A 27870-nucleotide genomic window follows, 5' to 3' on the forward strand; every position below is an offset into this window, starting at 1 on the left:
GATTAGCCTAGTGAGCTGCGGCGCTGGCCTCCCATTTCCTATTAATGGGCATTTGCTCTTAGCTGCTTCCCCTCTGTTTCTGCTTTTGATGCCATATCGGGGGTTATTGTTCTTTTTACCCCCTTACACTGTACCTCCCCCTCTCCTTTCTTCCTCTCTTGCTTCTCTTGCATCTGTCCATCATCCGTTCATCAAACTCACTGTCCTCACTCACAGATGCTGGTACGTGGGCCACAGTTCCAAGGCCTTCCGGCAGGAACCTCACTCTGGTGGGACCCAGGATGGTGATTCCCAAGGGGTAGGCTCCTTGGCCGTCCTGCCTCAGGAGCTCTTTCTGGTGTGGGTGTGAATCCTGAGGCAGGCGCCCACCTCTTGAAGAAGGGGCCAGCCTTTGGACCAAAATTACAATGCCTGCCTCCCTGGGACCTTCTAGGATCTTCTAGGACTTTCATCAGCTGCCTCTTCCCACCCCTTCCATTGCTGGTCTGTGGCTTTCGTAGGAGACACCATGGTGGACTCTGAAATGACAGCCACTAGAGGGTGAGGTGACCGTCATGGCCGGGGGTGCCGGTGCCACGGTTTTTTCTTTGGGGTGGGGGGAAGCAGAACCTTGCTGAAGTTGCAGATCAGAAGCCGGCTTTAAACTGGACTCAGAACCTCAGCCCTTCTTCCCTTGAGAACATTGAGCAGGGGGAGGTGTGAGGGGGCGTCTTCCTCAGAGAGAGAGATCCAGAGAGGGGGAAGGGACTACAGTCCCTGTCCTTTACTTCCTCAGTGGGTTCCTAACTGCAGGTGTGCCAGAGCTCCCCATCTTCTCAGACTGCACATCGCCGCTGCTCTGGTGGGCATCCGCAATAACCGCAGCCGGAGCCACCAAGCGTCCTGGTCGGAATGGATGTCTCCATGTGCATTCTGGCAGCCTGCTCTGCTTTCAGCCAGGGCCAGGGCATGAGCAAGGCCTTCAGCTTGCAGGTCTCCCTTTTGTCTTGGGTAAAATGGGAATAGAACTGCTGTCTGCCTCCTCGGGAGCTCAGACACGGGGAAGTGAGTTAGCACGTGTGAAACACCTCTCCTGACCCTCCAATGGTGCTTGGTACACAGGAAGTACTCAGTAAACAGCTCGTGTGCACACTCGACTCGGGTAGACCCTACTCTGACCCCCTGACACACGCACACATACACACACTCCCATCTTCCTGTTCCTCTCTGTCCTTATAAAAAAAAAAAAGATTTATTTGTGTGTTTGAGAGGCAGAATCACACAGATAGAGAGAGAGACAGAGAGAAAAGTCTTCCATCTGCTGGTTCATTCCCCAGATGGCTGCAATGGCCAGAGCTGGACCGATCTGAAGCCAGGAGCCAGGAGATTCCTTGGGGTCTCCTATGTGGGGGCAGGGACCCAAGTACTTGGCCATCTTCAGCTGCTTTCCCAGGCTGTTAGCAGAGTGCTGGATTGGAAGGGGAGCAGCCGTACACAAACCGGTGTCCATATAGGATGCAGGTGCTGCAGGCAGGCGCTTAACCTACTGTGCCACAGCGCCGGCCCCCTCTCCATAGCACTTAGCACCATCAGACCCCTGATATACTCACTTGCTTATTTGTTTGCTGACTGTCTGCCACTCTCTTCCTCTCATGAGCCCCATGAATACAGACATGTTTGTTACTCACATTCAATGCTTCATTCCCTGAGACATGGTAAGGGCCCAATCAATATTTGTTGAATGGATGAATCCCTATTTTAGAGATAAACTCCAGGCTCAGACTCAGGTAGAGAAAGGTACAGTAATTTGCTCAAGGTCACCCAGCTACTGGCAGACAAATCTGAGGCTAGAGCCCATGTTCTGGTCTAAATGGTTAACCTCCTTGCTGAGGTTAACACAGAAAGACTCCGTACGGCACCTGCCACACAGTAGGGACTCAGCAAACATTAAAAGGAAGAAGTAATGCTACAAGAACTGTCCCTATCCCTAGTACTACCGTTAGGTTAATTAACCTCAGTTTCCATATCTTTATCATGGGACAAGTGCCCTTACCTCTGGGAGATGGCATTGGTTTGAGGTGTTCAGTGTCATGTGCCAAGCTTGGTGTCTTGTGTTTGTTTAGCGTCAATGAGCCATGGCCATTTGCCATTATGCTTGCTATTTTTATGGCATTTTAGCACACAGTGTTGCACTTAAATGTTGCTTGTTTGCCCTAGTTATCTTTGTCCCTCCAAGGGTGGGGACAGAGCCTTATTCCTCTGGGCAGTCCCGCCCTCTTACACAATTCTTGGTATGTGGTTGACCTACACTTACTGTAACTTATATGAATGAATGGCTAAAGGACCAAACAAATGGACCACTCCAGCCAGTTGTTTTGGAGACTTGTCTTATCCTCCATTGTCAGATTCAGGTCTAGGACAACGCTAGGGTTGTTCCATTGTTCCTAGATAACATATCCTATCTTAACGGCTCTGTTGGGGCAGTCCTCAGACACGCCTTGAGCTCCTCCCTATCACTGGCCCCACTCAGACCCCTGCGGGCACCATTACAAACTGCCCTAAAGAAGGCTCTCCAGTGGCTGTCATTCTTCTTATTGGCCTTCCTTCTCCCAGGGACAAAACTTGTGTAAGGGAGCATTTCTCTCTCCTGAACTTTGCATGGTTCAGGGAGGTCCTGGAAAAGACATTTAAAAAAATGCCATACGTTTGCCTGACGCTGTCTTCCAGTGAATGCAACGTCTTCTGGTTGTCCGATAGGTAAGTCAGTTCTTACAGTTTTGTCATTGAAGATACTGAAGTCACAAAACTGTGGCTTCTAGGTCACTTAGAGTTAGTATGACAGTCCAGGACCAGAACCAACTGTCTCCCCTCAGCCCAATGCTTTTCCACCAGAGTGGTCCACGTGGCTGTATTTCTTGGCATTTTCTACTTCTCTGCTTCCAGAAGAGACCTGAGGGTTGTGTTAGCCATGCAGTGACCCGGGACACTTAGATCTTTGAGCTCTGTTTTGCCCCAGCTACCGGGAAGGTGGCGTGAGCATGGGTGTCCTCAGGAGTGGGTGCCTTCTGAGGATTCCTCAGCTCCGTGGCGGGGCACGTTCGTTCCCCTCTGCCATGGATCCCGTTCCTGTTGGATTTCCCTCTCTGGGTCGGTTGTTCTCAAGCTGGCTTAAGTGTTGGAATCAGCTGAGGAATTTAAACATCCTACAAGATTCTGATTTCATCTGGCAAGGGGCCTGGGCGTAGGGATCCGTAACATCTCCTGGGTGATTCTGTGCAGCATCCCCGGCTTAGAGTGAACCCTCAAATTCAATTAAAGTCATAGTTCCAGCCCTGCTAAAGCAGGCCTCATGGGAGCTTGCTCAGTTCATGGTAGCTCACATTGCAGAAGAAGTGACAGTGCTGCCAGGGGAGCCAAGGGGACCTGGGAGATGGCAGGAGTCCTAATAGTTGTTGTGTATTGCACCCCTACAGTGTGCCAGGCACTGTTCTAAGCACTTTATAGATTAACTTATCCAGTTTCCAGTCCACACAGTAGCCCAAAGAGGCTTCTGCTAATGCCCCCATTTCACAGATGAGATAACCCAGCATGGAATCAATAAGTAACTTGCTCCAGGTAGTAGTGGAAGAGCTGGGATTGGAAGACAGGGAGCCTGGCTCTGGAGGCCACTACGACTACTGTTACTTTTCAGGATGGGACTTTTCTCATGAGTTTATCCCTCTTGGCACTGCTGAAATATGGTGTTAGTCTGGACCTCCGTAACTCAGGGGTCTGTGTGGCTTCCAGTTGCATCTACAGGGAAAGGCCAAGCTCCTCAGCACAGCAGACAGGGACTCCCTTTACTGCCTGACCTTGGCCAGCTATTTGTTCACTGTCCATGTCACTGTCTGAAGTGGCCTTTCTCTTCTCTGCCTGGTGAATTCCTACTCTTCAGTGCCTAGCTCAAATACGCATCATCCGTCTTGCCCATTTGTTTCCAGTGTCCTCCAACTCTGATCAATAGATCATGCCCTTTTTTCTCAGTCTCCTCTAGGGGGGACTATGAGAAGTTGGTGTCCACCTTACTCTTACTTGTTCTGCTCCTCTCAGCATCCACCGCAGTGCCTTCAGTGAATGGCCGGCCTCTCACATGCAGGATAACCTGTGTTCTCTGGGGTTCCGCTTTGTTTCACATGGAGTGACACTCTTGCTTTATGACTGTCTGAAGGTGAGCTGGTCATGACCAGGGCCTTCTCAGCGGCTCCTTGTCTCCATATCACACCACTGATGTTTGTTCTCTGCAGTACTGGTTTGTGTGTGTGCTTTTACCTGAATCCTCAGTTCCCATGGAGATTCACCTCCACTGGCCTTGGGCTCGCTGCATTCTTGAAAAATCTTAGGTGAAGGCCGGCGCTGTGGCCCAATAGGCTAATCCTCTGCCTTGCGGCGCCGGCACACCGGGTTCTAGTCCCGGTCGGGGTGCCAGATTCTGTCCGGTTGCCCCTTTTCCAGGCCAGCTCTCTGCTGTGGCCAGGGAGTGCAGTGGAGGATGGCCCAAGTGCTTGGGCCCTGCACCCCTTGGGAGACCAGGAGAAGTACCTGGCTCCTGCCTTCGGATCAGTGCAGTGTGCTGGCTGCAGCGCACCAGCCTCGGCAGCCATTGGAGGGTGAACCAACGGCAAAGGAAGACCTTTCTCTCTGTCTCTCTCTCTCACTGTCCACTCTGCCTGTCAAAAAAATAAAAATTAAAAAAAAAGAAAAGAAAAAAAAAATCTTAGGTGTACTGCTTAGTGTTCAGCCTGGTTTTGGACCACATCACCTTGGACTGGAGGAAGAGTCTCTTGACCACCAGAAGTGAAGTATTTTCGTTCCCATATGCTTCTGTGGAAATGGCAGTAGTTGCTCACCACAAAGGAGCCAACTTTTCCGGGAGAGCCTCACTAGGGTCTGGCAGAACCGGGAGCCATTAGCGTAGGAGGGCAATAGTGAGATATTGCTACTGCCACAGGGAAGAGGAGAGGCACAGTTAGGATAAAAAGATGTTGCATTTGCAAAGATGCAGAATAATGTGAATTGAATCTCCCTGCCAGCACTGTGGGAAGTGGAAAAGATGAGATTCAAAGTAAACATTCATTAGTTGGGGGTCGGTTGATATAAAGTATAATATCTCCACAAAAGGGAATATCATAGAGCTGTTAAAAAGAATTAGTTAAAAAAAGATAAGTATGTAGGGCAATATGCATGCAATTAGCTTTAGCAACTCTGCACCATGTATCTGTTTTAAAACCACATGTCCTGTGCCATAAACACATACAAATGTTGCTAGTCAATTAAAATATCCATTAAAAGAATTTGCAGCTCTGATCTGATAAGGGACAACCTTGAAGCAAAAGCCATATTGACTGTCAAAGAGCAGTGTCTACCTTCGCCATGTTGGTTTTTTAAAATGCAGGGTGTGGAGCAGTGTGTGGAGTGTGCGAAGAGCTAACCCTAATGCACAGCCACTAACTCCACATCAGCTCCTGAGCTTCTGCACTCACAGGTACACTCAGTCCATCCTGTTGTCCCTGTCTCGTAACTGACAGATCGCCCGTGAAGTCTGGGCTTAGGCTGCTACGTGCAGTGGTGTAGCCAGAGCCAAGCCCAGAACAGGCATCTGATAGACTTCCCGATCAGTACTTGTGAATGAACAGTGTCCTTCGACCTGTTTGTCCTCAACAGTGAGACCTTCTCCCTCCCCTGGGGACTGTCCCTTGCCTCCTCCACCTCTCCTCTGAGATTCTGTGCTCTGCAAGGCCTCCTCATTTCCCCCCAGGTTACAGAGAAGCAAGGAGAGGGGCTGAGGCTTGAAACGGACCTTGGAGATGATAATATGTGGCCGGCACTGTCAGTTACACAGGGCACATCTGACTTAATTGATTAATGGAGTTGTGGGAGCCGAGCCGACCAGAACCTGGCCTCGGCCTCTGCGTCTGGAGCAAGCTGGTGGGGTCGGACCTGTAGGGATCCGAGCCTGCGCTTTGGCCTGGCTGCTGGTGAATAACCTTGGCCGCCTGGCTTCACCTTGCTGAATCTCAATTTCCTGGGCTGCAAAAGGAGGCTGAAGCCGCTTCTGTTGAGGTAGTAGTGAGGATTAAATGTGCTCACAGAGCTGAAGTGCCCTTTGAAGAGAGGAGAAGGTGAAAGTGCTCATTGTGTCAGGTGAAAGCCAGGAGGCCCCCCATTGTTCTCCAGTGCCTCATCCCTCCCCGGGAGGAATCCCAAGGCCAAGTCAGAAGAGGCTCTAATTTGGCTCTGACTCTTTGATTCAGTGTCCTTCCCTTGGCCGCCCAGGGTTTTTCAGCTTAAGTAAATAAATTATCCTGCTCCACTGGGCTCTGTGTTCTGTAGCCAGCCGTATGCTTGAGCTTGATAGAGATTCTTATCAGGCTGGGTAATATTAGCCAGCAAGGGATGACATTTCTTATCAGGGGCCCTGTGGAATCAGAGATAGGAGCTCTTTCTTCTTTACCGGTCGCCAGGCCTCCAAGTGCTGGGCCTACAGGAAGGGAGGGAGGGGCTGCTGGCTTGGGAGCGGGGCAGCCTAGGCTGTTGTGGACATCAGCTGGACCGCATCTCTGAAGACGGCCGCTTCTGATAGCCCGCCTTGTCGGAAGTGGGCCCTTTAGAGATTTTTGTATTTCGAACCCTCTGATAGAGGCAGGGCAGGGCAGTGTGAATGAGGAAGGAAGGCGGGAGCGTGGAGATGCTGGCCCAGCCAGCTTTGGGTGGAGGCCATGTGCTTGCCTGAGTGGGGCCCTGCCCTCCCAGGCAGAGGCCTGCAGTCCAGGCTCAGGATTTCTGTGCTGGGGCCCTGGTGCCCATCAAGGACTGGGCTGCTGGAGTGCTAAGGACTGTCCATGTGCCCCTGTAGGCCCACTCCCACGCCTCATGGCCTGGCCCTTCCTTGCTCACCTGTGTGGCTGCATCATGGATCATGGGGCTCCCAAGTGCACTGCTGGATGGGCAGGCAGGCAGGTCAGCCCCACTGCTTGGGTCCCTGACTTAATTCAAGTAAGGTCTATACTAGGGCCTTGGGTTTGAATCCTGATTCTGGCACGCACTAGCTGTGTGGTATTAAGTGGGTTGAACCCCTCTGTGCCTCAGTGTCCCTTACCACTTACTTTTGGGTCTCATCCATCTCTGAGCTTCTCATTTACCCTGAGATACTGGAGGGGGTGCCACCACCCTGCTGGGCCCCCAGCAGCCTGTCTGAAGCCAGAGCTCACTGCAGCCGAGAGTACCCGCAAGGCAGAGGGACACTGAACTGTCTCTGTGACTTGGGGCTGTGACCTCTGGTTGGGGACACATGCTTATGTTGTCTCTTCCCCTTGTGATTTTTGGGAAACCCTGCCCTGTCCAGCCCTGCTCTCAAGTAATCAACTTCCTATCATCAAAAAAGGAAGACGTGGTTTTCACGCTCCTGGACCCAGTCCAGTCAGCAGTTCCTGCCTCTGCTTCCTTCCCCACATGGATTTCCTTCCCACTCGCTCCCTTGGCTCTCCTGTCCTGGGCCTCACATTGGGTGCATGGAGCTTTTTCTGTCCCTTAACTCTCCTCCAGAAAGCACAGCTCTGCCCATGTCCCTCTCCAGCTCAATGTCAGCAGCCCCCATCACCTCGAAGCTTGTTAAGGCTCACCTCCACATGGCTCTAGTTTGTGACTCCAGCATGATTGTCTTGGGTCTCTGGTGGGGGTTGTCAGTCCTAGTAGGCAGATCCTCCCTCTAATCCTGGAAACCTACCATTTTCTCTTTTTGACTTCTGCATTTGATCCCATAGTTGTTTTTCTCTTCAATGCCTGAGGACCTAACTCCATTGGTTGCTGCCTCTCTGTCACTTTACCACTCTTCCGTGATGTGGACTGATAACTCCTGCCTCCAGGTTCTTCAGGTTCTTGGGAGAAGAACCTATCTAAAGGCTCTTACTGGGCCCAGACTTCATTGCAGGAACTCCCTGGTTGGGGGCTTCGCTCTCCTTCTATTGGCTGCTCCTCTCATTATCCAAACCCCATCTGTCCTCAGGTTTGATTCCATCACTTGCTTCTGTCTTGGTTCCTCTGCCTGGAAGCTGTCATCCTCTGTTGGAAAGATTCTGCATTCTGGACATCAGGAATGTATCTCTTCTTTTTATGCCTATGTCTTACCCCCCAGAACATTCTGAATCCCTTCAGGGCATCACCTACGGCATTGAGTCCAAGTTCTCTGCTTGGCTGTTAGAACCGCTGCTTGGGGGACTGAGTACTTGGTTCTTAAGGACTGAGAAAGAGTCATTTACTCTTTCTTTGAACAAAATGTAATTGAGTGCACATGGTACCTTAGGTCTGTGCTAGGCACTGGAGTTGCAAGGAGGTGTAAGGTGGAGACTGTCCTTTTGTACCTGTCGTGCAGTGAGGAGGTCACCCCACTGAGACTGCGTGATCTTGGCCTGCACTACAGGTGTGGATTAGAGGGATGTCTCCCTAAGTAGCTCAGACTCCAGTGTTGGTTGAGTGCTCGGAGGAAGGGGTCAGGAGGATCAGGGAGGGTCAGTAGTTCTGTGCTCACGCAGAGGATGTCTCCCTTGAGGTGGACACCTTCATCCCCCAGACCAAAGAGGATGGAGCGCTCTCTCCAGATGCAACTCGTGGCCTTATCAGATTCTGGAATGTGCAGTTCACAGATGTCTCTCACTGCCCCCACTCTGGCCTCCCTCCCAGATAAGGGATAAGCTCAATGGTCTCTAGAAAAAATCCTGTTAGTTGAAGTCCTCCAAGGGAGAAGTTTTTGAACATCCCAAGTGGGCCAATCAAGAGCCTTGATCACTCGGGACAGCACAGTGAGAGTTGGCCTGCTGGCCACCGTGGTTCCCTGGAGGATTCTTTCCTCATGGAGCTCAGGTATCTGGGGCCCCACTTGGGTTTATGTTTCCTCTGACACCAACTCTTTACCCAAGACACTTCATGCCCTACCTGGCCCATGACAGCAGCCTCCAAATTAGGTTCCCTGGATCCTCTGACCCTGCATCCTAGCATGCTTTTTCTGAAATGTGAATAAAATTGTGTCTTCCTTATAAAACACACGCACACTTTGCATTTCTGTTCTTGGTATAAAGACCAAAATCCCTGTGGGGCTGTGTGAGTTACCCTGCTGGCCCTTCGCACTCAGGGTCATTCAACCACACTGATGTCTGCCAAGTGATACGAAACCGACCCCCTCCTACCCCGGGGCCCTTGCACGGGCTATTTCTGTGCGTGGAATGCTAGTTGCCTCCCTTGTTGCCTGGTGAGTGCTCTTCTACCCTTCAGCTGTTCTGCTGGTTTCCCCATTGCACACTGCTTTTCCTTCATAGTGCATTGCTTGCTTGTTTGACTGAGTTTTTCAGCTTTATTGAGGTAAACGCGTAAACTAAAAATTGTATATATTTAAGTGCACCGTGTGATGTTTTGATATATGCGTGCATTGTGAAATGATTACCACAATCAGACTAATTAGCATACCAATTATCTCACATAGTTCTAGTTCCTTGAAGTATAACTTAGGCTGATTGAGATCTTTCTTTTTAATGTAGGTGTTTATTGGAAAAAACTTCCCTCTTAGAACTGCTTTTGCTGCATCCCATAATGTTGGTACCTTGTGTTTCCAATTTCATTTGTCTCAAAATACTTATGATTTTTCTTTAGATTTATTCTTTGGTTAATGTTTATTTTTCAAGTATTTGTAAATTTTCCAGTTTTTTTCCTATCAATATTGTTGTTAGGGAAAATACTTGGAATGACTTTATTCTTATCAGATTGCTCAAGACTTGTTTGCAGTCCAACATATGATTCATCTTGGAAGTTTTCTGTGTGTACTTCAGAAGTATATTCAGTTCAGAAGTATATCCTAGTTCTGCTGTATGGAATGCTCTGTATATGAGCTGTCTTTCAGAAGTTTGTGGAAAATGCATTTTATGAAGAAAATAATTGTGCATTTAAATTTCTTTGCATCAAAATGTATATTTTAAATCCACTTTTCCACAAACTTACTGAAGTACCCCCATATGACTTCTAAGCCTGTCTGGGCTATAATGGTATGTAAGTCTACTTTCCTAGTTGATTTTTCTATCTGGCTGATCTACCCATTGCTGAAAGTTGGGTATTGAAGTCTCCTAGCAGTGTTGTAGCAGCTATTTCTCTCTTCTGTTCTGATAATACTTGCTTTATAAATGTAAGTGCTCCATTGTTGGGTGCGTGTACATTTGCAGTTGTTACGTCCTCTTGATGGTTTGCCCCATTATCACTATGCAGTGGCCTTTTTGTCTCTTGATGGTTTTTGACTTAAAGTCTGTTCTAAGTATTGCCACCCTTGCTCTCTTTTGGAACAGACTTTTCCAGTCTTTTCACTTTCAAACTATGTATGTCATTAATGATAAAGTAATTCAAATTGTACAAGCAGTATATAGTTATAAGACAGCTCCAAGCAACCGTTAATCTTTTTAACAATACTTTTAGATTAGAAAATTTAACCCATTTACATGTAAAATAATTATTGATAGATAAGGGCTTCTTGTTGCAGTTTTGTGAATTGTTTTCTGTTTTGTTGTTTCTTTGTTCTTTTATTCCCCTCTTGCTGTCTTCTTTGTGATTTTTTTCTTTTTTCTGCAGTGTAATGCTTTGATTCCTTTCTCATTCCATGTGAGAAACATGAGGGCTTACCTAGAATATCTTTTTTTTTTTTTTTAAATTTTTTTTTTTTTTGACAGGCAGAGTGGATAGCGAGAGAGAGACACAGAGAGAAAGGTCTTCCTTTGCCGTTGGTTCACCCTCCAATGGCCGCCGCGGCCGGCGCGCTGCGGCCGGCGCACCGCGCTGATCCGATGGCAGGAGCCAGGAGCCAGGAGCCAGGTGCTTTTCCTGGTCTCCCATGGGGTGCAGGGCCCAAGCACCTGGGCCATCCTCCACTGCACTCCCTGGCCACAGCAGAGAGCTGGCCTGGAAGAGGGGCAGCCGGGACAGAATCTGGCGCCCCAACCGGGACTAGAACCCGGTGTGCCGGCGCCGCTAGGCGGAGGATTAGCCTAGTGAGCCGCGGCGCCGGCCCTTACCTAGAATATCTTAACGCATGATAATCATTTTTAAGCTGATACCAACTTTTGTTTGACCACATTAAAAACTCTAGTTTAGCTTCTTTTCCAGCAACATTTTATGCTATTAACGTCACAATTTTTACCAGTTTGTATACTACTGTATATTCATCAACAAATTATTGTAGCTGTAGTTTTTTTTAAAAATACTTTTAGCTGGCGCCGCGGCTCACTAGGCTAATCCTCCACCTTGCGGCGCCGGCACACCGGGTTCTAGTCCTGGTCAGGGTGCCGGATTCTGTCCCGGTTGCCCCTCTTCCAGGCCAGCTCTCTGCTGTGGCCAGGGAGTGCAGTGGAGGATGGCACAAGTGCTTGGGCCCTGTACCCCATGGGAGACCAGGAGAAGTACCTGGCTCCTGCCATTGGATCAGCGCGGTGCGCCAGCCGCAGAGCGCCGGCCGTGGCGGCCATTGGAGGGTGAACCAACGGCAAAGGAAGACCTTTCTCTCTGTCTCTCTCTCTCTCACTGTCCACTCTGCCTGTCAAAAAAAAAAAAAATACTTTTATACTAAGGTTAAAAGTTATTTATATATGTCTATTACAATATTAGAATTCTAAACTTGATGACTATATTCTTAACTTTCAAATCAATTTTATTTGTTTATCTTCATGTTGTTAGACATCCTTTGATTTTTACTGGAAAAACTCTTTGGTATTTCTTGTTGGGCAGGTTTCGTGGTAATGCATTCCCTTAGCCTGTGCTTGTCTGTGTCTTTATTTCTCCTTCATTTCTGAAGGACACTTTTGCAACTCCTATTATTCTTAGTTGATTTTCTTTTCCTCTGCAGCACTTTGAATATATTGTCCCACTATGTTCTGACTTATAAAGTTTCTCCTGAGAAATCCACCGATAGTCTCATGGAGATTCTCTTATATGTGACAAGTTGCTTTTCTCTTGCCATGTTCAAAATTCTTCCTTGTCTTTGACTTTTGAGGATTTGATTATAATGTGTCTGGGTGAATATTTCTTTATATTTAATTGATTTAGGATTCCTTGGGCTTCATGGATCTGAACATTTGTTTCCTTGTCCAGATTTGAAGGTTTTCTATTGTTTTTTTCTGTCACTTTGTCTTTGCGCCTCTGGAACTCCCAATATGCTGATAGTGGTTTATGTGATGGTGTCGCATAAATTCCATAGACTTTCTTCTTCTTCTTTTTTTTTTTTTTTTTTTTTTTTTTTTTTTGGACAGGCAGAGTTAGTGAGAGAGACAGAGAGAAAGGTCTTCCTTTGCCGTTGGTTCATCCCCAAATGGCCACTAAGGCCGGAGCTACGCCGATCTGAAGCCAGGAGCCAGGTGCTTCTCCTGGTCTCCCATAGGGTGCAGGGCCCAAGCACTTGGGCCATCCTCCACAGCCTTCCTGGGCCACAGCAGAGAGCTGGCCTGGAAGAGGAGCAACCGGGACAGAATCCAGTGCCCCAACCGGGACTAGAACCCAGGGTGCTGGCGCCACAGGCGGAGGATTAGCCAAGTGAGTCACAGCACCGGCCTCTTCGTTGTTTTTTTCCTTTGAGTAATTTCATATGACCAGGCTGGCCTCATTGTTTCTTCCTCTGGTTGATCTATTCTGTTTTTGAAGTTCCCTGTGAAATTCTTCAGTTCAGTCATTATGTGTGTTTATTTTTTATAATATCTGTCTTTCTGTTGAACTTCTGATTTTGTTAACAAGTCTGTTCTTTTAGTTTCATTTAGTTATTTATCCATGTTTTCTTGTACTTTGTAACACTTCTTCAAGAATATTATTTGAACTAATTTATCAGGTAGTTCATAGCTTTCCATCTCTTGATAACTGGTTTTAGGTCCTTTAGTGGAGTCACATTTCCCTTTTTTTTTTTTTTAACCAGACTAACAACTGTATGTACACAACACTCCATTATACATTTCCTTGTTTATGGTGTCTGTGCATTTGACAGATTGGCTTTGGTAGAGAAAGCCTGTGACGCCTTTGGGTGGGCTGGCCAGCCCAGGAGTTCACTGTGGGAGATCTAGTGCTGGGATCTTTGGAAAAAGCAGGTGTTCGCTTCCTTCTCCTTCCTACGTATGTAGGGACTCTCACACCTTGCTGCACTACACTGGCTTGGGGAAGGGGTGAGGTGAGCAGTATGGAACTGTTGCTCCTATTCCCTTTGATGTGTCTTTTCTTGTCTCTGTGCTGTAATTTCTCACCTGGATCCGAGCTCTTGGGAAGCCCTGTGTGGTGGTTCAAGTTGATGTTTTGGTGACTGAATAAACACTGTAAACTCCTCTTCCTGCATCTTACCGCTTTGCTAGCATGATTTGTAATGATATATTTCTGTTTGCTTCACATCGACTTTCCTCCATCAGGATGGAATGCTAGGGGAAGAATGACAGCCCTAACAACCTGTGCTGTACCAGCACTAAGTGCTGGTCGGTGCTCTACGGTCTTCGTTTTACCAAATCATTTGGTCTTCATAAGACACTTTTGAGTTACCAATATAGTGTTATTGCCTTTGTTTTACAACTGAGGAAACTGAGGCCAGAGGTTAAATAATGTAGTTCAGCTGTCCCATGTAGATGATGGCTGATAAAACCAGGATTAAAACTTCATGGGCCGGCGCCGCGGCTCACTAGGCTAATCCTCCACCTTGCGGCGCCGGCACCCCGGGTTCTAGTCCCGGTCAGGGCGCCGGATTCTGTCCCGGTTGCCCCTCTTCCAGGCCAGCTCTCTGCTGTGGCCAGGGAGTGCAGTGGAGGATGGCCCAGGTCCTTGGGCCCTGTACCCCATGGGAGACCAGGAGAAGTACCTGGCTCCTACCTTCGGATCAGCGCGGTGTGCCGGCTGCGGCGACCATTGGAGGGTGAACCAACGGCAAAGGAAGACCTTTCTCTTTGTCTCTCTCTCTCACTGTCCACTCTGCCTGTCAAAAAAAAAAAAAAAAAAAAAACTTCATGGAAGGGTCTGGTACTGTGGTGCAGTAGGCTAAGCCTCCGCCTGTGGTGCTGGCATCCTATGTGGGTGCCAGTTCCTGTCCTGGCAGTTCCTCTTCCGATTCAGCTCTCTGCTGGTGGCCTGGGAAGGCAGTGGGGAATGGTCTGAGTACTTGGGCCCCTATACCCATGTGGGGCACTTGGAAAAAGCTCTGGCTCCTGGCTCTGGATCAGTCCAGCTCTGGCCATTGCTGCCATCTGGGGAGTGAACCCATGTATGGAAGATATTTTTGTCTTTCCCTCTCTCTATCTGTAACTCTGCCTCTCAAATAAATAAATAAATAAATATATTTTTTTTAATTTCATGGGAGCCCTAAGTTTCACTTTTTGAGTCAGTCTGCCACGTCGTTCTAGGGCTGTCTGCTAGAAGCAGCAGTGGGTCCAGGGGAGTAGGTAGTACATGAATCCAAGTGCCCTTTCTCATCTGAGAAGCTCTGAAAGCACTGGGCTCTGAGATGGCAGCATGACAGAAGGTGAGGACCTGGATTTAGGAGTCCAGCGGACCTGCATTGAAATCTGGGTCCACCCATCACTACCTGGGTAACTATGAGAAAACTAACTTCCTCGAACTTTGGTTTTCTTAAATGGGAGCAGTGCAAGATCGTTAAGGAAAATCTGACTTGAGCTGCTGGCTCATAGTGTATTTTCAAAAGTATCTTTTGCCCTCTTGGAGGGGTTTTCATTTTTATTTTATATTTAAAAAACTACTTTTTTATTTGTTTGAGATACAGAAAGGGAGAGCTCCCTTTTGTCGGTTCACTCACCAAATGTTCGCAACAGTTGGGCTTAGGCCAGGCCAAAGCCAGTAGCTTGGAATACAGTCCAGGTTTCCTATGGGAGAGTTGGGAACTCAACTATTTGAGTAATCATTTGCTGCCTCCCAGGGTCTGTATGAGCAGAAGGCTGGGACAGGAAGCTGAAACCAGGAGTCAAACCCAGGGACTCTGATGTTGGACGTGACCGTGCCATCCAGTGTCCTAACCACTGGGCTAAGCACCACCCCTCTCATTTATAGGTTAGGTGACCTCACACCTGCTTTCAGGTGAAGGTGACTGAAAGGGAGGGGGAGGGTGTGACTGGGTTGACAGGAGAAGGGGCAGGGCTCAGTTGATCTAGGACTCGGAAGACATGGGCTCACCTTTCTCACAGCTTTATCTGTGAGACATTCCCTTACGTTGCAGTTTCCACAGACTTGCCTCACAGGCAATGCCCGCCCCCCGCACCCTCCGACCCCCACCCCAGGCCCCTGCCGCATGATGGAAGGGCCTGTGTTCCTGCTGGCCCTGTGAGTGTCCTGTTTTTGAATGCTGGCTGCTTTGTCACAGGGAGGCACTGTCACTTCTTGCCCATGACCTTCCTGCCCTGTGACCTTTTTAGGAGACCTCAAGCAGGCTCAGAGTCCTTGGTTTGGCTTTCTGACCCTTTCTAGGAAACCCCCACTAGGTGTGCTGAATTGAAACGTCTTTGTAGTGTTTAGTTCTGAGCATGATGTCACTGTAATTTGCCCGATTCCTTGCTTCCTTTTTCTCCATCTTATTTGCATGCCGTTTTGTCTCTGGACTTTTCATCACTGCTTACCTCATTCTGGCCTGTAAATAAACAGCCTCTTGTTTTCAAAGGGACGGAAATTCCGGCTTGTTGTAAATTGGCTTGCCCTAGCAGCAGATCAACTCGCAGAGTCAGTGGGAGGCACATTTGGCCCTGCAACAGCCATGCATGACTGGCGCATCCTGGATACGGGACGCGCTGTATTCATCGTTCCTGGAGAGCCACAGAGTCTTCTTGCTTCTAGGCCTGGGCTGGAGAGGGAGGCCTCTTCTCTCCTGGGCTGGAGAGGAACCGCTCAACTTGGCTGCCCCTTGATTGGTGACCGCCTTTGCTTTTACTCCTCAGTATCAGTGCATCCCCTAGTGCTGCCCCTGGTTGCTCACAGGCAGTGGTGGTCAGTGGAAACTTGGTGCACTCAATGGCAGTTGTAAGTCCTTGACCCCTGCTCAGAAGCCAGGCTGACTTCTGATCCTGGCTTCCTTCTTTATCAGCAGCGTGATCATGGCTGAAGTTCTTCATGCTTCTGTCCTGGTTTCTTCATCCGTAAGATGGGTCACTGACATTAGTGCCTGTCTTGGTAGATTGAACTGCCGGGTCCAGTGCTCCACTCCTGCAGTGAAATCGTCTAATCAGACCTTTGCCATGACCCCCACCTGGCTAGGATGACACTTGTTCACTGTTGGACTGCAGTCTTGGCCAGACCTTTGCCATGACCCCCACCTGGCTAGGATGACACTTGTTCACTGTTGGACTGCAGTCTTGGCCAGACCTTTGCCATGACCCCCACCTGGCTAGGATGATACTTGTTCACTGTTGGACTGCAGTCTTGGCCAGACCTTTGCCATGACCCCCACCTGGCTAGGATGACACTTGTTCACTGTTGGACTGCAGTCTTGGCCATGTTGCTTGTAGTGATCCGTGAGATGTTGTCAGCAGTATCATGGAAGTGGGGGTGGGATGTGTGGATGGACTTGAGTTTGTTTTCTTCGGTCCCTTTTGTCCTGATGACACACCTTCAGTAGCTTCTGATGCAAAGAGGAGGAGGGTGTGAAGCGGATTCAGAATTAATGCCTAACATAGAGCCAGCCTTACATAGCCTGATTCTGGCAGCTGGCCCCTAGCTGACTGGCAAACATGGAGGAAAGGAGTAAGTACTTACCATCATGTGGCACTGAGTCTTGGGGCGGGGCGGGGTGGTGTTAGACAGCATCCTTGTGGCCTCAGTGGATTAAAGTGCCACCTCATGGCATTGTCATAAGAACTGAGTTGACTTGTGTATTAGTTTTCTGTTGCTTCTGTAGCAAATGATGACCAAGTCCATGGCTTACAGCTCTTGGCTCATGGTCCTCTTCCTCCATCTTCTTGGCTGGCAACAAAGCATCCCTATGTGCCTTTCTTCTCTAATGGCATCTTTTCTGGTTGACTCTCTGTTCTGCTCCCTTTTCCATTTTTAAAGGCCTTTATGATTCCTTTGGGACCACCACATAAATAATCAGAATAATCTCCTTGTTTTAAGGTCAGCAAGTTAGCAGCTTCATTTCCTTCCAGAACCTCAGTCTACCTTTGCTGTGTATCCTAACATGTTCTCAGCTTTCAGAGATCGGGGTGCACCCACCTCTGAGGGCCATTATTCTGCCTGTTGCCAGGCTATGCCAGGCACTTAGAACAGGGCCTCAGGAGCAGTGAATGCTGTATACATGTTGATGTTATCATCGGACTGAGCTTTTGTTTTCTGTGAGATGAGAATGAGAGGTTGTTCTACCTGATGACCACATGGGACTTGACACAGACTTTGTTTTGCTGGAGAGGTAGTGCCTGGGACACTGGTTCCATCCCTCATCCTTGAGTGAGCTGGAGGCAGTAGGTCTATAAGAAGGGAGTGATGTAAGCTTCCTGGCTGGCTTTGGTGCAGAGCAGAGTCTCTGTTTTGAGGATAGTACACCTGATTAATTATCAGAAAGGGCCTATAGTCCTTCTGCAAGAATGGCCTCACCAGCACTGCAAACTATGTGGGCGACCAAGATGGCTGGCCTATATCTCCCCGTGCCCAGCCGGTTCCATCCTTGCATCCTGCAGGGCCCTCTGATCTTCCTGCAGACAATGGATTACAGGGAAAGAGAAACTTCCTGGCCTGGTCGATGCCACGTTGAAGGAAACAGCTGGCGTTAATGGGGGCAAGAAAACACAACTCCAGTGAGAGTGATAACCTCTCGCCAGCCTGGGTTCTGCAGAGAGCAGCTGCTGGGGGACTGTGGAATTCATTCAGAGGCAGAGGGAGGGAGTGATGTCTGCAGATGCTGAAGGAACAACCATGTGTGACAGCAGAGAACAGGGGAAGGCTGACCTCTGGGAGGGGAAGGGCCTGGTGGGAGGGGCTCTCATGCCTTTGCGATTTCATCTTCTGTGTTGTCCCCGGAAAGTAGATGGTACCCTCTGCATCCCAGTTTTTTAAAGTAGCAAAGTGGGGTTCCCTGTACCTCATTGCCAGGGAAATGGAGGTGCTATGGCAATGACTTGTGTTGAGAATCCTGCGGAGAACGTGACTGTCCTTTGCAGACCCCCAAGTGCACAGGGAGAACTGAGGCTCAGAGAGAGGTCTGACCCAGGACCACACAGGGGGTTGAGGGGGAGAGCCAGCTCCTGAACCAACCAGGATGTCCTAACTCTGCCCTCCTCGGTGCCTGTCCTCTGCTCACCAAGGCACTGATGATCGTTTGACCTGGGCTAGTTCTCTGTGTCCTCAGGGTTCATTCCTTGATGATTTCAGTGTTGCCAGTAGCCTGTTGCCATGTGCTTTGGGCAGTGCATTGTTTAATTTGATAGACTCTGACCATGTGTCCCATTTGTTTTGTTAGTTGTGAATTATGGCTGGGACTGAGCTTGCTGGGTCCAGGTTGGCAAGGATACGTGCTACAGAGTGCAGGAAATGCTATGTGAAGTTAACTTCAGGTATCATCATGGCAAGTCCATGGTACCTGTGATACCCAGGACTGGCCCACACCAGTCTAGATAAATCAGTATACTTTGAGTAAAGCTGATTACCTTTCATAGTGCAGGTGGGTCTTGTCCAATCAGTGTAAGGTATTAAGAGAAAACAGGAATCAGTCCCTCAGGGAAGAAGAAGTTTCGTGCTTCCAGAACCAGCTCTGTCTTCAGACCACAGCTGCAACATCTCTGCTTCCCTGGATCTCCAGCCTGCTGGCTGTCCTGCAGAGCTCAGAGCATGCATGTGTACACACACACACACACACACACACACGTCCTATTGGTTCTCCCCAGAGAACTCTGATTAATAATTCATGCAGGCCTTAAAATGAACAGATTAAGGTACACATCCAAGAACTGCCAATGCCTAGGATAGTTATTTAACTTGACTGGGCTTCAATTTCTCCATCAACAAAAAGGGAATAATAGTGACTAATACCTACTAAGTGGGTGGCAATAAAGACTAGACAGCACAATGTGTATAAAACATTTAATGCAGTACCTGGAAAAGTACTCAACAAATAATGTTGGTTATTATAAAATTGTAATTGGTGTACAGCAAACCACCATAAATTGTAGTGGCTTAAGACAACATCAATTTAGTTTCTCTGTAAGTTGGCTGAGCTCTGCTGCGTGGTTCTTCTGCTGCACATGGAAACATTTGGAGTCAGTGTGTGACTGCATGCAGTGGGAAGTCAGTGTTTTGTCTATGGAGGCCTCTGACTTTCCATGAGGTGTCCCATCATGGGGCAGTTAGCCCACCTTTCTTTGTGGAATGACAGCTGAGTCCCCAGCAGGTGAAAGTGAAAGTTTATAGGTGTCTCGAGGGAGGCCCTTGAACTGACACTCAGTGCCTTCTCTACTACACTGGTGGTTCCAAGTCTACCCTTGGGAGGCATCAGAAGTCTAACAGTGGGTCTTGTAACATGTGCTTTTCTCCTGGGCCCTTCCTAGACCTGTTGAATTCAAAAGCTAGACTAGAGTCATAGTATTATGGGTCTTCAAAAAGTTCATGAAAAATGCATTTTATGAAAAAATGCATAGATTTAAAAAATTCTTTTGAATCAGGATATTATCTTTTAATTCAATTTTTATGAACTTAAAAAATATTAATTTAAGGGGGAGGGAGGGAGGGAAAGGAGACTATTCTCACCCACTGGTTCACTTCTCAAGTGCCTGCAACAGCAGAGGGACTAAAGCCAGGAGCTGGGAACTCAATCCAGGTCTCTCATGTTGGTGATAGGAACCCAACTATTTAAGCCACTCCTCTTGCCTCCAATGGTCTTTATTAATAGGAAGCTGGAGTCAGGAGCTGAATCAGGCACTCTTATGTAGTATGTATAGTAGTATGTAGTGGATGAGTGTCTTAACTGGCAGGCCACACACATGAACTTTTTTTTAAATTTTTATTTAATGAATGCATTTTTGCATAAATACAACTTTAGGAATATAGTGCCTCTTTCCCCAATACCCCCCACCCCTGGCTCCCATCCCACCTCCCATTCCCTTTCCCATCTCCTTCTTCATTATGGTTCATTTTTAGTATGGCTTTATATACCGAGGATCAACTCCATGCGAATCATAGACTTCAACAATTTGCACCCACGCACACACACAACATATAGAGGACAGTTTGGGGAGAGAATTTGCAGTTGAGTCTCATGTTACAATTCAATAGGGACAGAGGTCCTACGTGGGGAGCAAGTGCACAGTGACTACTGTTGTTCCTTTAACAATTAACACTCTTTTTTATGATGTGAGTGATCACCCGAGGCTCTTGTCATGAACTGCCAGGGCTATGGAGGCCTTTTGTGACCATAGACTCCGTCAGTATTTGGACACGGCCATAAGCAAAGTGGATGTTCTCTCCTCCCTTCAGAGAAGAGTGTCTCCTTCTTTGATGACCCTTTCTTTCCTCTGAGGTATCACAGAGATCCTCCGTGTAGGATATTTTTTTTGTCACAGAGTCTTGGCTTTCCACGCATGTACTTTTCGAGGTACTCTCGTAGTTGCCAGTTCCTCGGGGAGTGATTCTGGTGGACACCAAGCTGTTGTGCTCCTGGCTGCTCATACTGCTCCCAGCAGTGCCTCCATCTCTCCCCAGTTAATCTCTTTTCCCTTCCCAGAAAAGCCTGATGTATCCAGCTCATGCACAGCCCCAGTCTCAGAGGATGCAAAACATGGGACTAAATTCATATTTGGATTTTCTGTCTCATTTAGTTTCCCACATCACTGGGAACACAAGGACTCTTTGCCTCACCATGGGCCCCCTCCCTTTCCTAATGAGCTGATTTCCCCCAAGGGGCAGCTTCTGGGTGCTTCATTAGTTCCCACTAAGGAAAAACAACTGCCCCTTATTAAGCATCTATACAGTATGCATACAGTGCTCGTGTTAACCCTGCAGGGAAGATACTGTTATCCTGTAGCCATGAGATAATCAATAACCGACAAACGGGCACCCAGCCAGGCTTCAACCCTCGTCCGTGGACCTGGCAAGCATTTTCTCTTTCTGCTAAGCCTGAGGCCAGATAGGTAAGATGTGTTGTCAAGGCTGTGGGTCCTGAGTTCTCCCTTTAACACATGTGAACAAACTGTCGCAGAGACATTTTATCCAATTTCAGATGTACAGCTTGTCCTTGGACTTACAAATACGTGCCAGGAAGGCGGGAGCTGCCGGCACTGGCCATGTTGGGAGGCACACTGTAAGCTGTGCACCCCTCGGAGGCGCGGTGACCTGGATGCCTGCCACCCACTGCCGCCCTCTGTGCAGCCTCTCGCTTTGTAAACATGCTTTCTTCCGTGTGCTTTGGCACCCATCGTGATTTAAATTCCAGGTTGTCAGCCTTTGTAGAGAGGGGTTCAGAATCTCCCCAGTGTGCACGCAGGGCCTTTCCCTGTGCAAATCCCTCCCAGAACCTCAGCTCCTCCTCACAGCACCTTGAGAGCTGGCCACTCTGTGGGTGAGGAAGGCACCGTGGGCCCAGCTTCCAGTCACCACACCAGTGTCGTAACGAGTGCCTGCAGCCCTTTTGTTAGCTTGCTCATTGGCCCTGTGTGTGTGGAGTGTCATCCCAGGCCGCGAGCTGCTGGTCCCTTCTGCAGATAGCACAGGACACCTGTGCCACACACGCATTCACCTGGCCGGCCTCCCTATCAGCAGGGAGCTGTCTGTCTCTACTGCCTTGGCTGTCCCATGGATAACCCTGTCCCTAGCTTGCAGCAGATCCTTCCTAAGGATGTATTAGATAAATTAATAGATGGTGATTCCACTTGACCAGTCCCACCACTTCAGGAGTGCTGAACTGCTGTGTGGGCACCAATTTTGCTTGTTCTCTTACTACAAAATCGTGAGTACATCTTCTAGGAAAAGCTTAAACCACTATGTTGTCATTCAGAGGCAACTAATTAAATGAACCAATGCATACGTGTCTGTGTGTGTGTGTGTGTAACAGAATGGTAGGATGGTTTGTAGATAGCTCTTTTTTTATATTTTTATTTATTTATTTGAGAGGTAGAGTTACAGACAGTGAGCAGAAGAGACAGAGAGAAAGGTCTTCCTTCCGTTGGTTCACTCCCCAAATGGCTGCAACGGCCAGAGCTGCACCAATTCAAAGCCAGGAGCTTCCTCCCAGTCTTCCACGTGGGTGCAGGGGCCCAAGGACTTGGGCCATCTTCTACTGCTTTCCCAGGCCATAGCAGAGAGCTGGATCAGAGGTGGAGCAGCTGGAACTAGAGTTGGCGCCCATATTGGATGCTGGTGCCCCAGGTGGAGGATTAACCTCCTGCACCACAGCGCCGGCCAGTAGATAGCTCTTTTACTAAATACACGATAAATAACTCTCCCCTGCAACTTGGTTCCCTCTGCCACGTCACGGTTTTATTGCACGGCCCCCATCTTCACCGTTGTTCAGGCATCTGTGACAAAGCCCTTGGAATTTCTCTAAATTTTGGGGGTAGACCTGTAAGACACACTCATTTTGGCACCATTGTAACCAGTACTTGAGTGGAATAAAATCCTTGCACATATATTTTCCTTTTTTATTAGGATATAGTCTCATAAAAGAGAATGCCAGAGCCGCCACCTGCAGTGCTGGCATCCCATATGGGTGCTGGTTTGAGACCTGGCTGCTCCACTTCTGATCCAGCTCTCTGCTGTGGCCTGGAGAAGCAGTAGAAGATGGCCCGGGTCCTTGGGCCCCTGCACCCATGTGGGAGACCTGGCTCCTGGTTTTGGATGGGCACAGCTCTGGTCTTTGTGGTCAGTTGGGGAGTGAACCAATGGATGGAAGGAAGACCTCTCTCTGTCTCTGCCTCTCCTTCTCTCTCTGTGAAACTCTGACTTTCAAATAAAAAATAAATAAATCTTTAAAAAGAAAAGAGAGAGAATGGCCAAATCAAAGGCTGTGTGGGCTATTGTGGTTGCCTAACTCCTCTTTGGGAAGTTGGATCCAGGTTTCCACCCCAGCATGAGAGACACCCGTCTCCTCCGGCCTCTGCAGCAGGTCCTGGGCTGTGCTTGCCTCTCCAGCCCCCTCTCTTTGGCACTTGGCACAGCACCAGACACAGAGCTGTCCTGAGTGCACATGTTCTTCAGAGGGCCTCCCTCCCTGCGTCCTGCCCTCTTCTCCCTCCTTGCAGCCCTTGCTGTCTGTAACACACATCTTACGTTGATCCATTGATGACTTGTTTTGTTTGTTAGGAGCTGAGCCTGAGTGGGTCCATTCCTTGCTGTGTCCCAGTGGCTGGTGTGGCATCTTATGATGGTCACAAACAAGGGCTCACGTCAGAAGGACGTGGATGTGCTGTGATTCCACGTGATGTGCTTGCCTGAGTCTTTACTGTCAGTCATTTGAGAATTGGGTTAATCCCTCCCCTCCTGCCTCACACAATTACTTGAAGTTTAAATGAGATGTGTCACAGAAAAGGCAGAGCTCATACATGGTACAGGCTCAGCCCTTGTTAGAGGGCTGAAGGTTCAGTCTGTGTTGGGCACTGTTCCAAGTGCTGACCAAACTGCGGCTCATGGCGCCATCCAGCCCACCTGCTGCTTTTGTGTAGCTGAGATTGGTTTTTATATTTTTACGTGGTCAAGAGAGAAATCAAAAGAGACTATTTGGTGATACGTGGAAGTCACATGAAGTAGAAATGGGAATTCCAGTGTTGATAAGATTTGATTGGCATACAGCATCCCTATTTTTAACCTTTGTCTGTGGCTGCTTTTACAAAAAAAGGGCAGAGATGAGTGGCTTCAGCACAGACCACATGGGCCACATGGCCAGGATACGCATTCCCTGACCCTTTATAGAGAAAGTTTGCTGTTCCCTTGGTTAAAGGTGTGAAGTTGGGTCTGGCGCTGTGGCGTAGCGGATTAAGCCGCCGGCTGCAGTGCTGGCATCCCATATGGGTGCTGGTTCGAGACCTGGCTGCTCCACTTCCTATCCTGCTCTCTGCTATGTCCTGGGAAAGCAGTAGAAGATGGCCCAAGTGCTTGGGCCCCTGTACCTACATGGGAGACCAGGAAGAAGCTCCTGGCTCCTGGCTTTGGATCGGCGCAGCTCTGGCCATTGTGGCCATCTGGGAAATGAACCAGCAGATGAAAGACCTCTCTCTCTCTGTCTCTCTCCCTCTGCCTCTCCTTCTCTCCCTATAACTCTGACTTTTAAATAAATGAATCAATTTTAAAAAAAGGTATAAAGTCATTTAATCCTAGGTGGTGCAGGAGGGAGGGAGCTACCGGCAGTAAAGAAATTGCCTAGATCCCACACGGTGTGTGAGTGTGGGGTTTGCTTCCCAGAGCCATAGGGCTGTCAGCTGTTTGGCTGCAGGCCAGGTTGTTGGTCTTCACAGGTGAGGACGGCAGGGTGCAGAGGGAAGCCCTCTGATAAGTGCAGAAGCAGGGCACAGAACTAGGGCCGGTGACCCACAGTGTCATTGGTCCGCTCTCAGAATGAGCTTTTCTCACTGTTCTCTGTACAATCTCCTGAGCTAGACGCTGGCCCAGGCCCAGGAGGCATTCAACACACTTAGAGAGGAGAGAGCGACTGAGGAGCAGATGCATTGTGCTTTCTGCTAAAACAGGCGCAGTGCACGTTTGTGGAGTGAGTACTGAGTGTGAGGAACAGTTCCTGGAAGGTGGGCGTTCAGTCTCTGCACACAGGGCAAGGACTCCCGGGACAGGCAGCAAACCCCAGGCCTCCCTCACTTCTTCTCTGGTCTTGAGTGGACACTGTGGACATTTCATATCCAAGGGTGGGGTTGTCACTGAGTGTGTAGCCTTTTGGGAAACCCGCAGACAGTTCCCCAGGTACCCACCGTGTTCCTGCGGGAGCCCTGGGCCACCGCAACAAGCGCTTCTTCAGGCAGAGCTCCAAGTTGCTGCATCTTCACCTCCACTCGGTGCACTCTGGTTTTTTCAGCGCTTTGTTAGAATGTCACTCACCTGTCAATCAATCTGCCCACCTTGGAGCATTTCCATTGCCTTACAAAGAAAGCCTCCACCTTTAGCAGTGGCGCCCGGCTCCCTTCCACCCTGGTGTTGGGCAGCGTGGAGGTACCTGCTGCAGACATTTCACACGGGTGAATCGCGCAGCATGTGTCCTGTGAGACTGGCCTTTCTCCCTCTTGCTGGGATGATTTCAGGGACCGCCCACATTCTGACAGGTTGAGGGCTGCATCGCTTTCCGCTCGAGAACCGTCCCACCGCATGGATTCGCCCTAGTTTATTTGTTCATTCCGCAGCTGACAGCTGCTAAGTTGCTCACGTGTTTGGCTGCTGTGAATCTGCCACTCAGAGGGTCCGTGGACAGGTTCTAGCGGGGCTGTGTGTCTTCTCTGGTCTTGAGTGGACACTGTGGACATTTCATATCCACGGGTGGGGTTGTCACTGAGTGTATAGCCTTTTGAGGAACCCCCAGATGGTGCCCCAAGTACCCACCGTGTTCCCGCTGGAGTTGCCTGATCTTGTCATTTATGCTCATCTTCAAATTGCTCATTTAAAATTTAACATGTCACTGTTTTGCCCACACTTAAACATAAAAAAATACACACACATTAAAAAAGAAAGTAAAAGGTGGAGAGGGAAAAAGCACAAATCTATATATTTTAATTATCTCATGTCAGGACCAGCTGCTTATCCTGCCCGCCTTTCCTTGGGCGCAGGGCCTGGGCCTGGCAGGCAAGGCCAAGAGTAAAAGGCTCTTAATTGAGGTGATTAACTGCCTCTCGATGGGGAGCCTCGTTAATGGGAGGGGGGGAGGCTGTGGATGCCTGGAAGGGGTGCTGAGGGCTCTCAGTGCCCCTCCCCCATGGTGGGGGCGGGCCCTCTGTCTAGTGGCGCCTCACTGCCCCTTGGCATCAGGATCAATTTTTTTTACCTTAGTGTTTTCTCTGAATTGCTGTACAACCTATTTCTCATTTTCATCTTTGAGGAGGAGGAAACCAACTTGGTATTTTTAGTGTGTTTCTCAAGGCCACATCATCCACAAGAACGCAGCCTTTAGAGAGAACACTTGTCACCCTTCCTAAAGATGCTGGTGGCACAGGACAAATGAGAACAGGAAACAAATAAAAAGGAAGCAAGAGAATTTCTCTCTTCCCCCTTAGAACCTGCAAAGAAAGGGGTGGGTGGGAGATGAATTCTCCCACAGTTAGGGCTAAGCAAGCATCACTATTTAATCCATGTGTGTTTTTTTTAAATCAATGTTGCATAATTTCTTTTTATAAAATTGAAAAAAATGTATCATTTTATTTGTAGGCTAGAAAACATAGATCTTTAGCTGGAAACAAGGATAGAAGCAAGAAAACAGCATGGGGGGTGATTTTGTACTACAACCCCTGGCCACTCTTTCTTATTGATCACCTGAGAAATGCGTTCTAATGACAACTTACTGCTTGTGAGTTAAGGAGTTGTTTTGGTGGTTCTCTGTGATTGGAGATATCAGCTTCCTTAGGCTCTCCTCTGCTTAGAACAGACCCTCTTTCACCCCCTCCCCCTGCATGAAGCTTAAAGATTTCAGGCAACACTGCATGATTCACAAGTGGACCTTGGGCTTAGCTAGGCCCGGGGCCAGTCACAGATCTTGGTGACAGGAATGGGGTAGAGAACCCTTCCCCTGGTGGGTTGATACGAGACATCCTTCTTTTCCAACTGGCCTTTTAGCCTGGCACCTTCCTGGTACCTTGGGAAATAGCACTCAGCAGTAGAGCCTGGGTGACCTCTTTTTTTTTTTTTTTTTTACAGGCAGAGTGGACGACAGTGAGAGAGAGAGACAGAGAGAAAGGTCTTCCTTTTGCCGTTGGTTCACTCTCCAATGGCCGCCGCAGCTGGTGCACTGTGGCCGGTGCACCGCGCTGATCTGAAGGCAGGAGCCAGGTGCTTCTCCTGGTCTCCCATGGGGTGCAGGGCCCAAGCACTTGGGCCATCCTCCACTGCCTTCCCAGGCCACAGCAGAGAGCTGGCCTGGAAGAGGGGCAACCAGGACAGAATCCGGCGCCCCAACCGGGAATAGAACCCGGTGTGCCGGCGCCGCAAAGTGGAGGATTAGCCTATTGAGCCACGGCGCCGGCCTCCTGGGTGACTTCTGATTGCTGGGCTGTACCTCTACCCATGGCAGAAGCTCAAATAGACGTGCACACAGCATTTGGAATGTGCACATGTGTGTGTGTATGCACACGCACAACACTGTGTGTTTGTGGCTCAAACCAGGCCCAGAAAGCCAAATTTCACATGATATCATTCAATGTAGCATCTAAAGAAAGTGACAGGGGCCAGCACTGTGGCATAGTGGGTAAAGCCGCCGCCTGTATGCTGGCATCCCATTCGGGCGCCAGTTCAAGTCCCGGCTGCTCCACTTCCAATCCAGCTCTCTGCTATGGTCTGGGAAAGCAGTAGAAGATGGCACAAGTCCTTGGGTCCCTGCACTCATGTGGGAGACCCAGAGGAGGCTCCTGGCTCCTGGCTTCGGATTGGCACAGCTCTGGCTGTTGGGGCCATCTGGGGAGTGAACCAGTGGATGAAAGACCTTTCTCTCTCTCCCTCTCCCTTTCCCCCCTTCAATCCCGCCCCCCCCCCCGACCTCTCCTTCTCTTTCTGTGTAACTCTAACTTTCAAATAAATAAATAAATCTTCAAAAGAAAGAAAGAAAGAAAGAAAAAGAAAGAAAGAAAGAAAGGTAGGTGACCTCCTAGGAATAGAAAGTGGAATGCTGGTTACCAGGCCCTGGGCTGCAGGGGGTGAGGGAGGAGTCTGTTCTTGATGGTCCAAGGATACACAATTTCAGTTAGATCCGAG

At 48.9% G+C, this 27870-nt stretch overlaps 1 long non-coding RNA gene across 33 annotated transcripts in view; it reads left to right on the forward strand.

Annotated features, from left to right (window-relative positions):
* Positions 1-27870, forward strand: part of LOC103348133 (uncharacterized) — a 260857-nt gene that overhangs the window by 220115 nt on the left and 12872 nt on the right. The window lies entirely within an intron of this gene.

This window comes from Oryctolagus cuniculus, chromosome 6 (assembly GCF_964237555.1).
Source record: "Oryctolagus cuniculus chromosome 6, mOryCun1.1, whole genome shotgun sequence".
Classification (NCBI taxonomy): Eukaryota; Metazoa; Chordata; class Mammalia; order Lagomorpha; family Leporidae; genus Oryctolagus; species Oryctolagus cuniculus.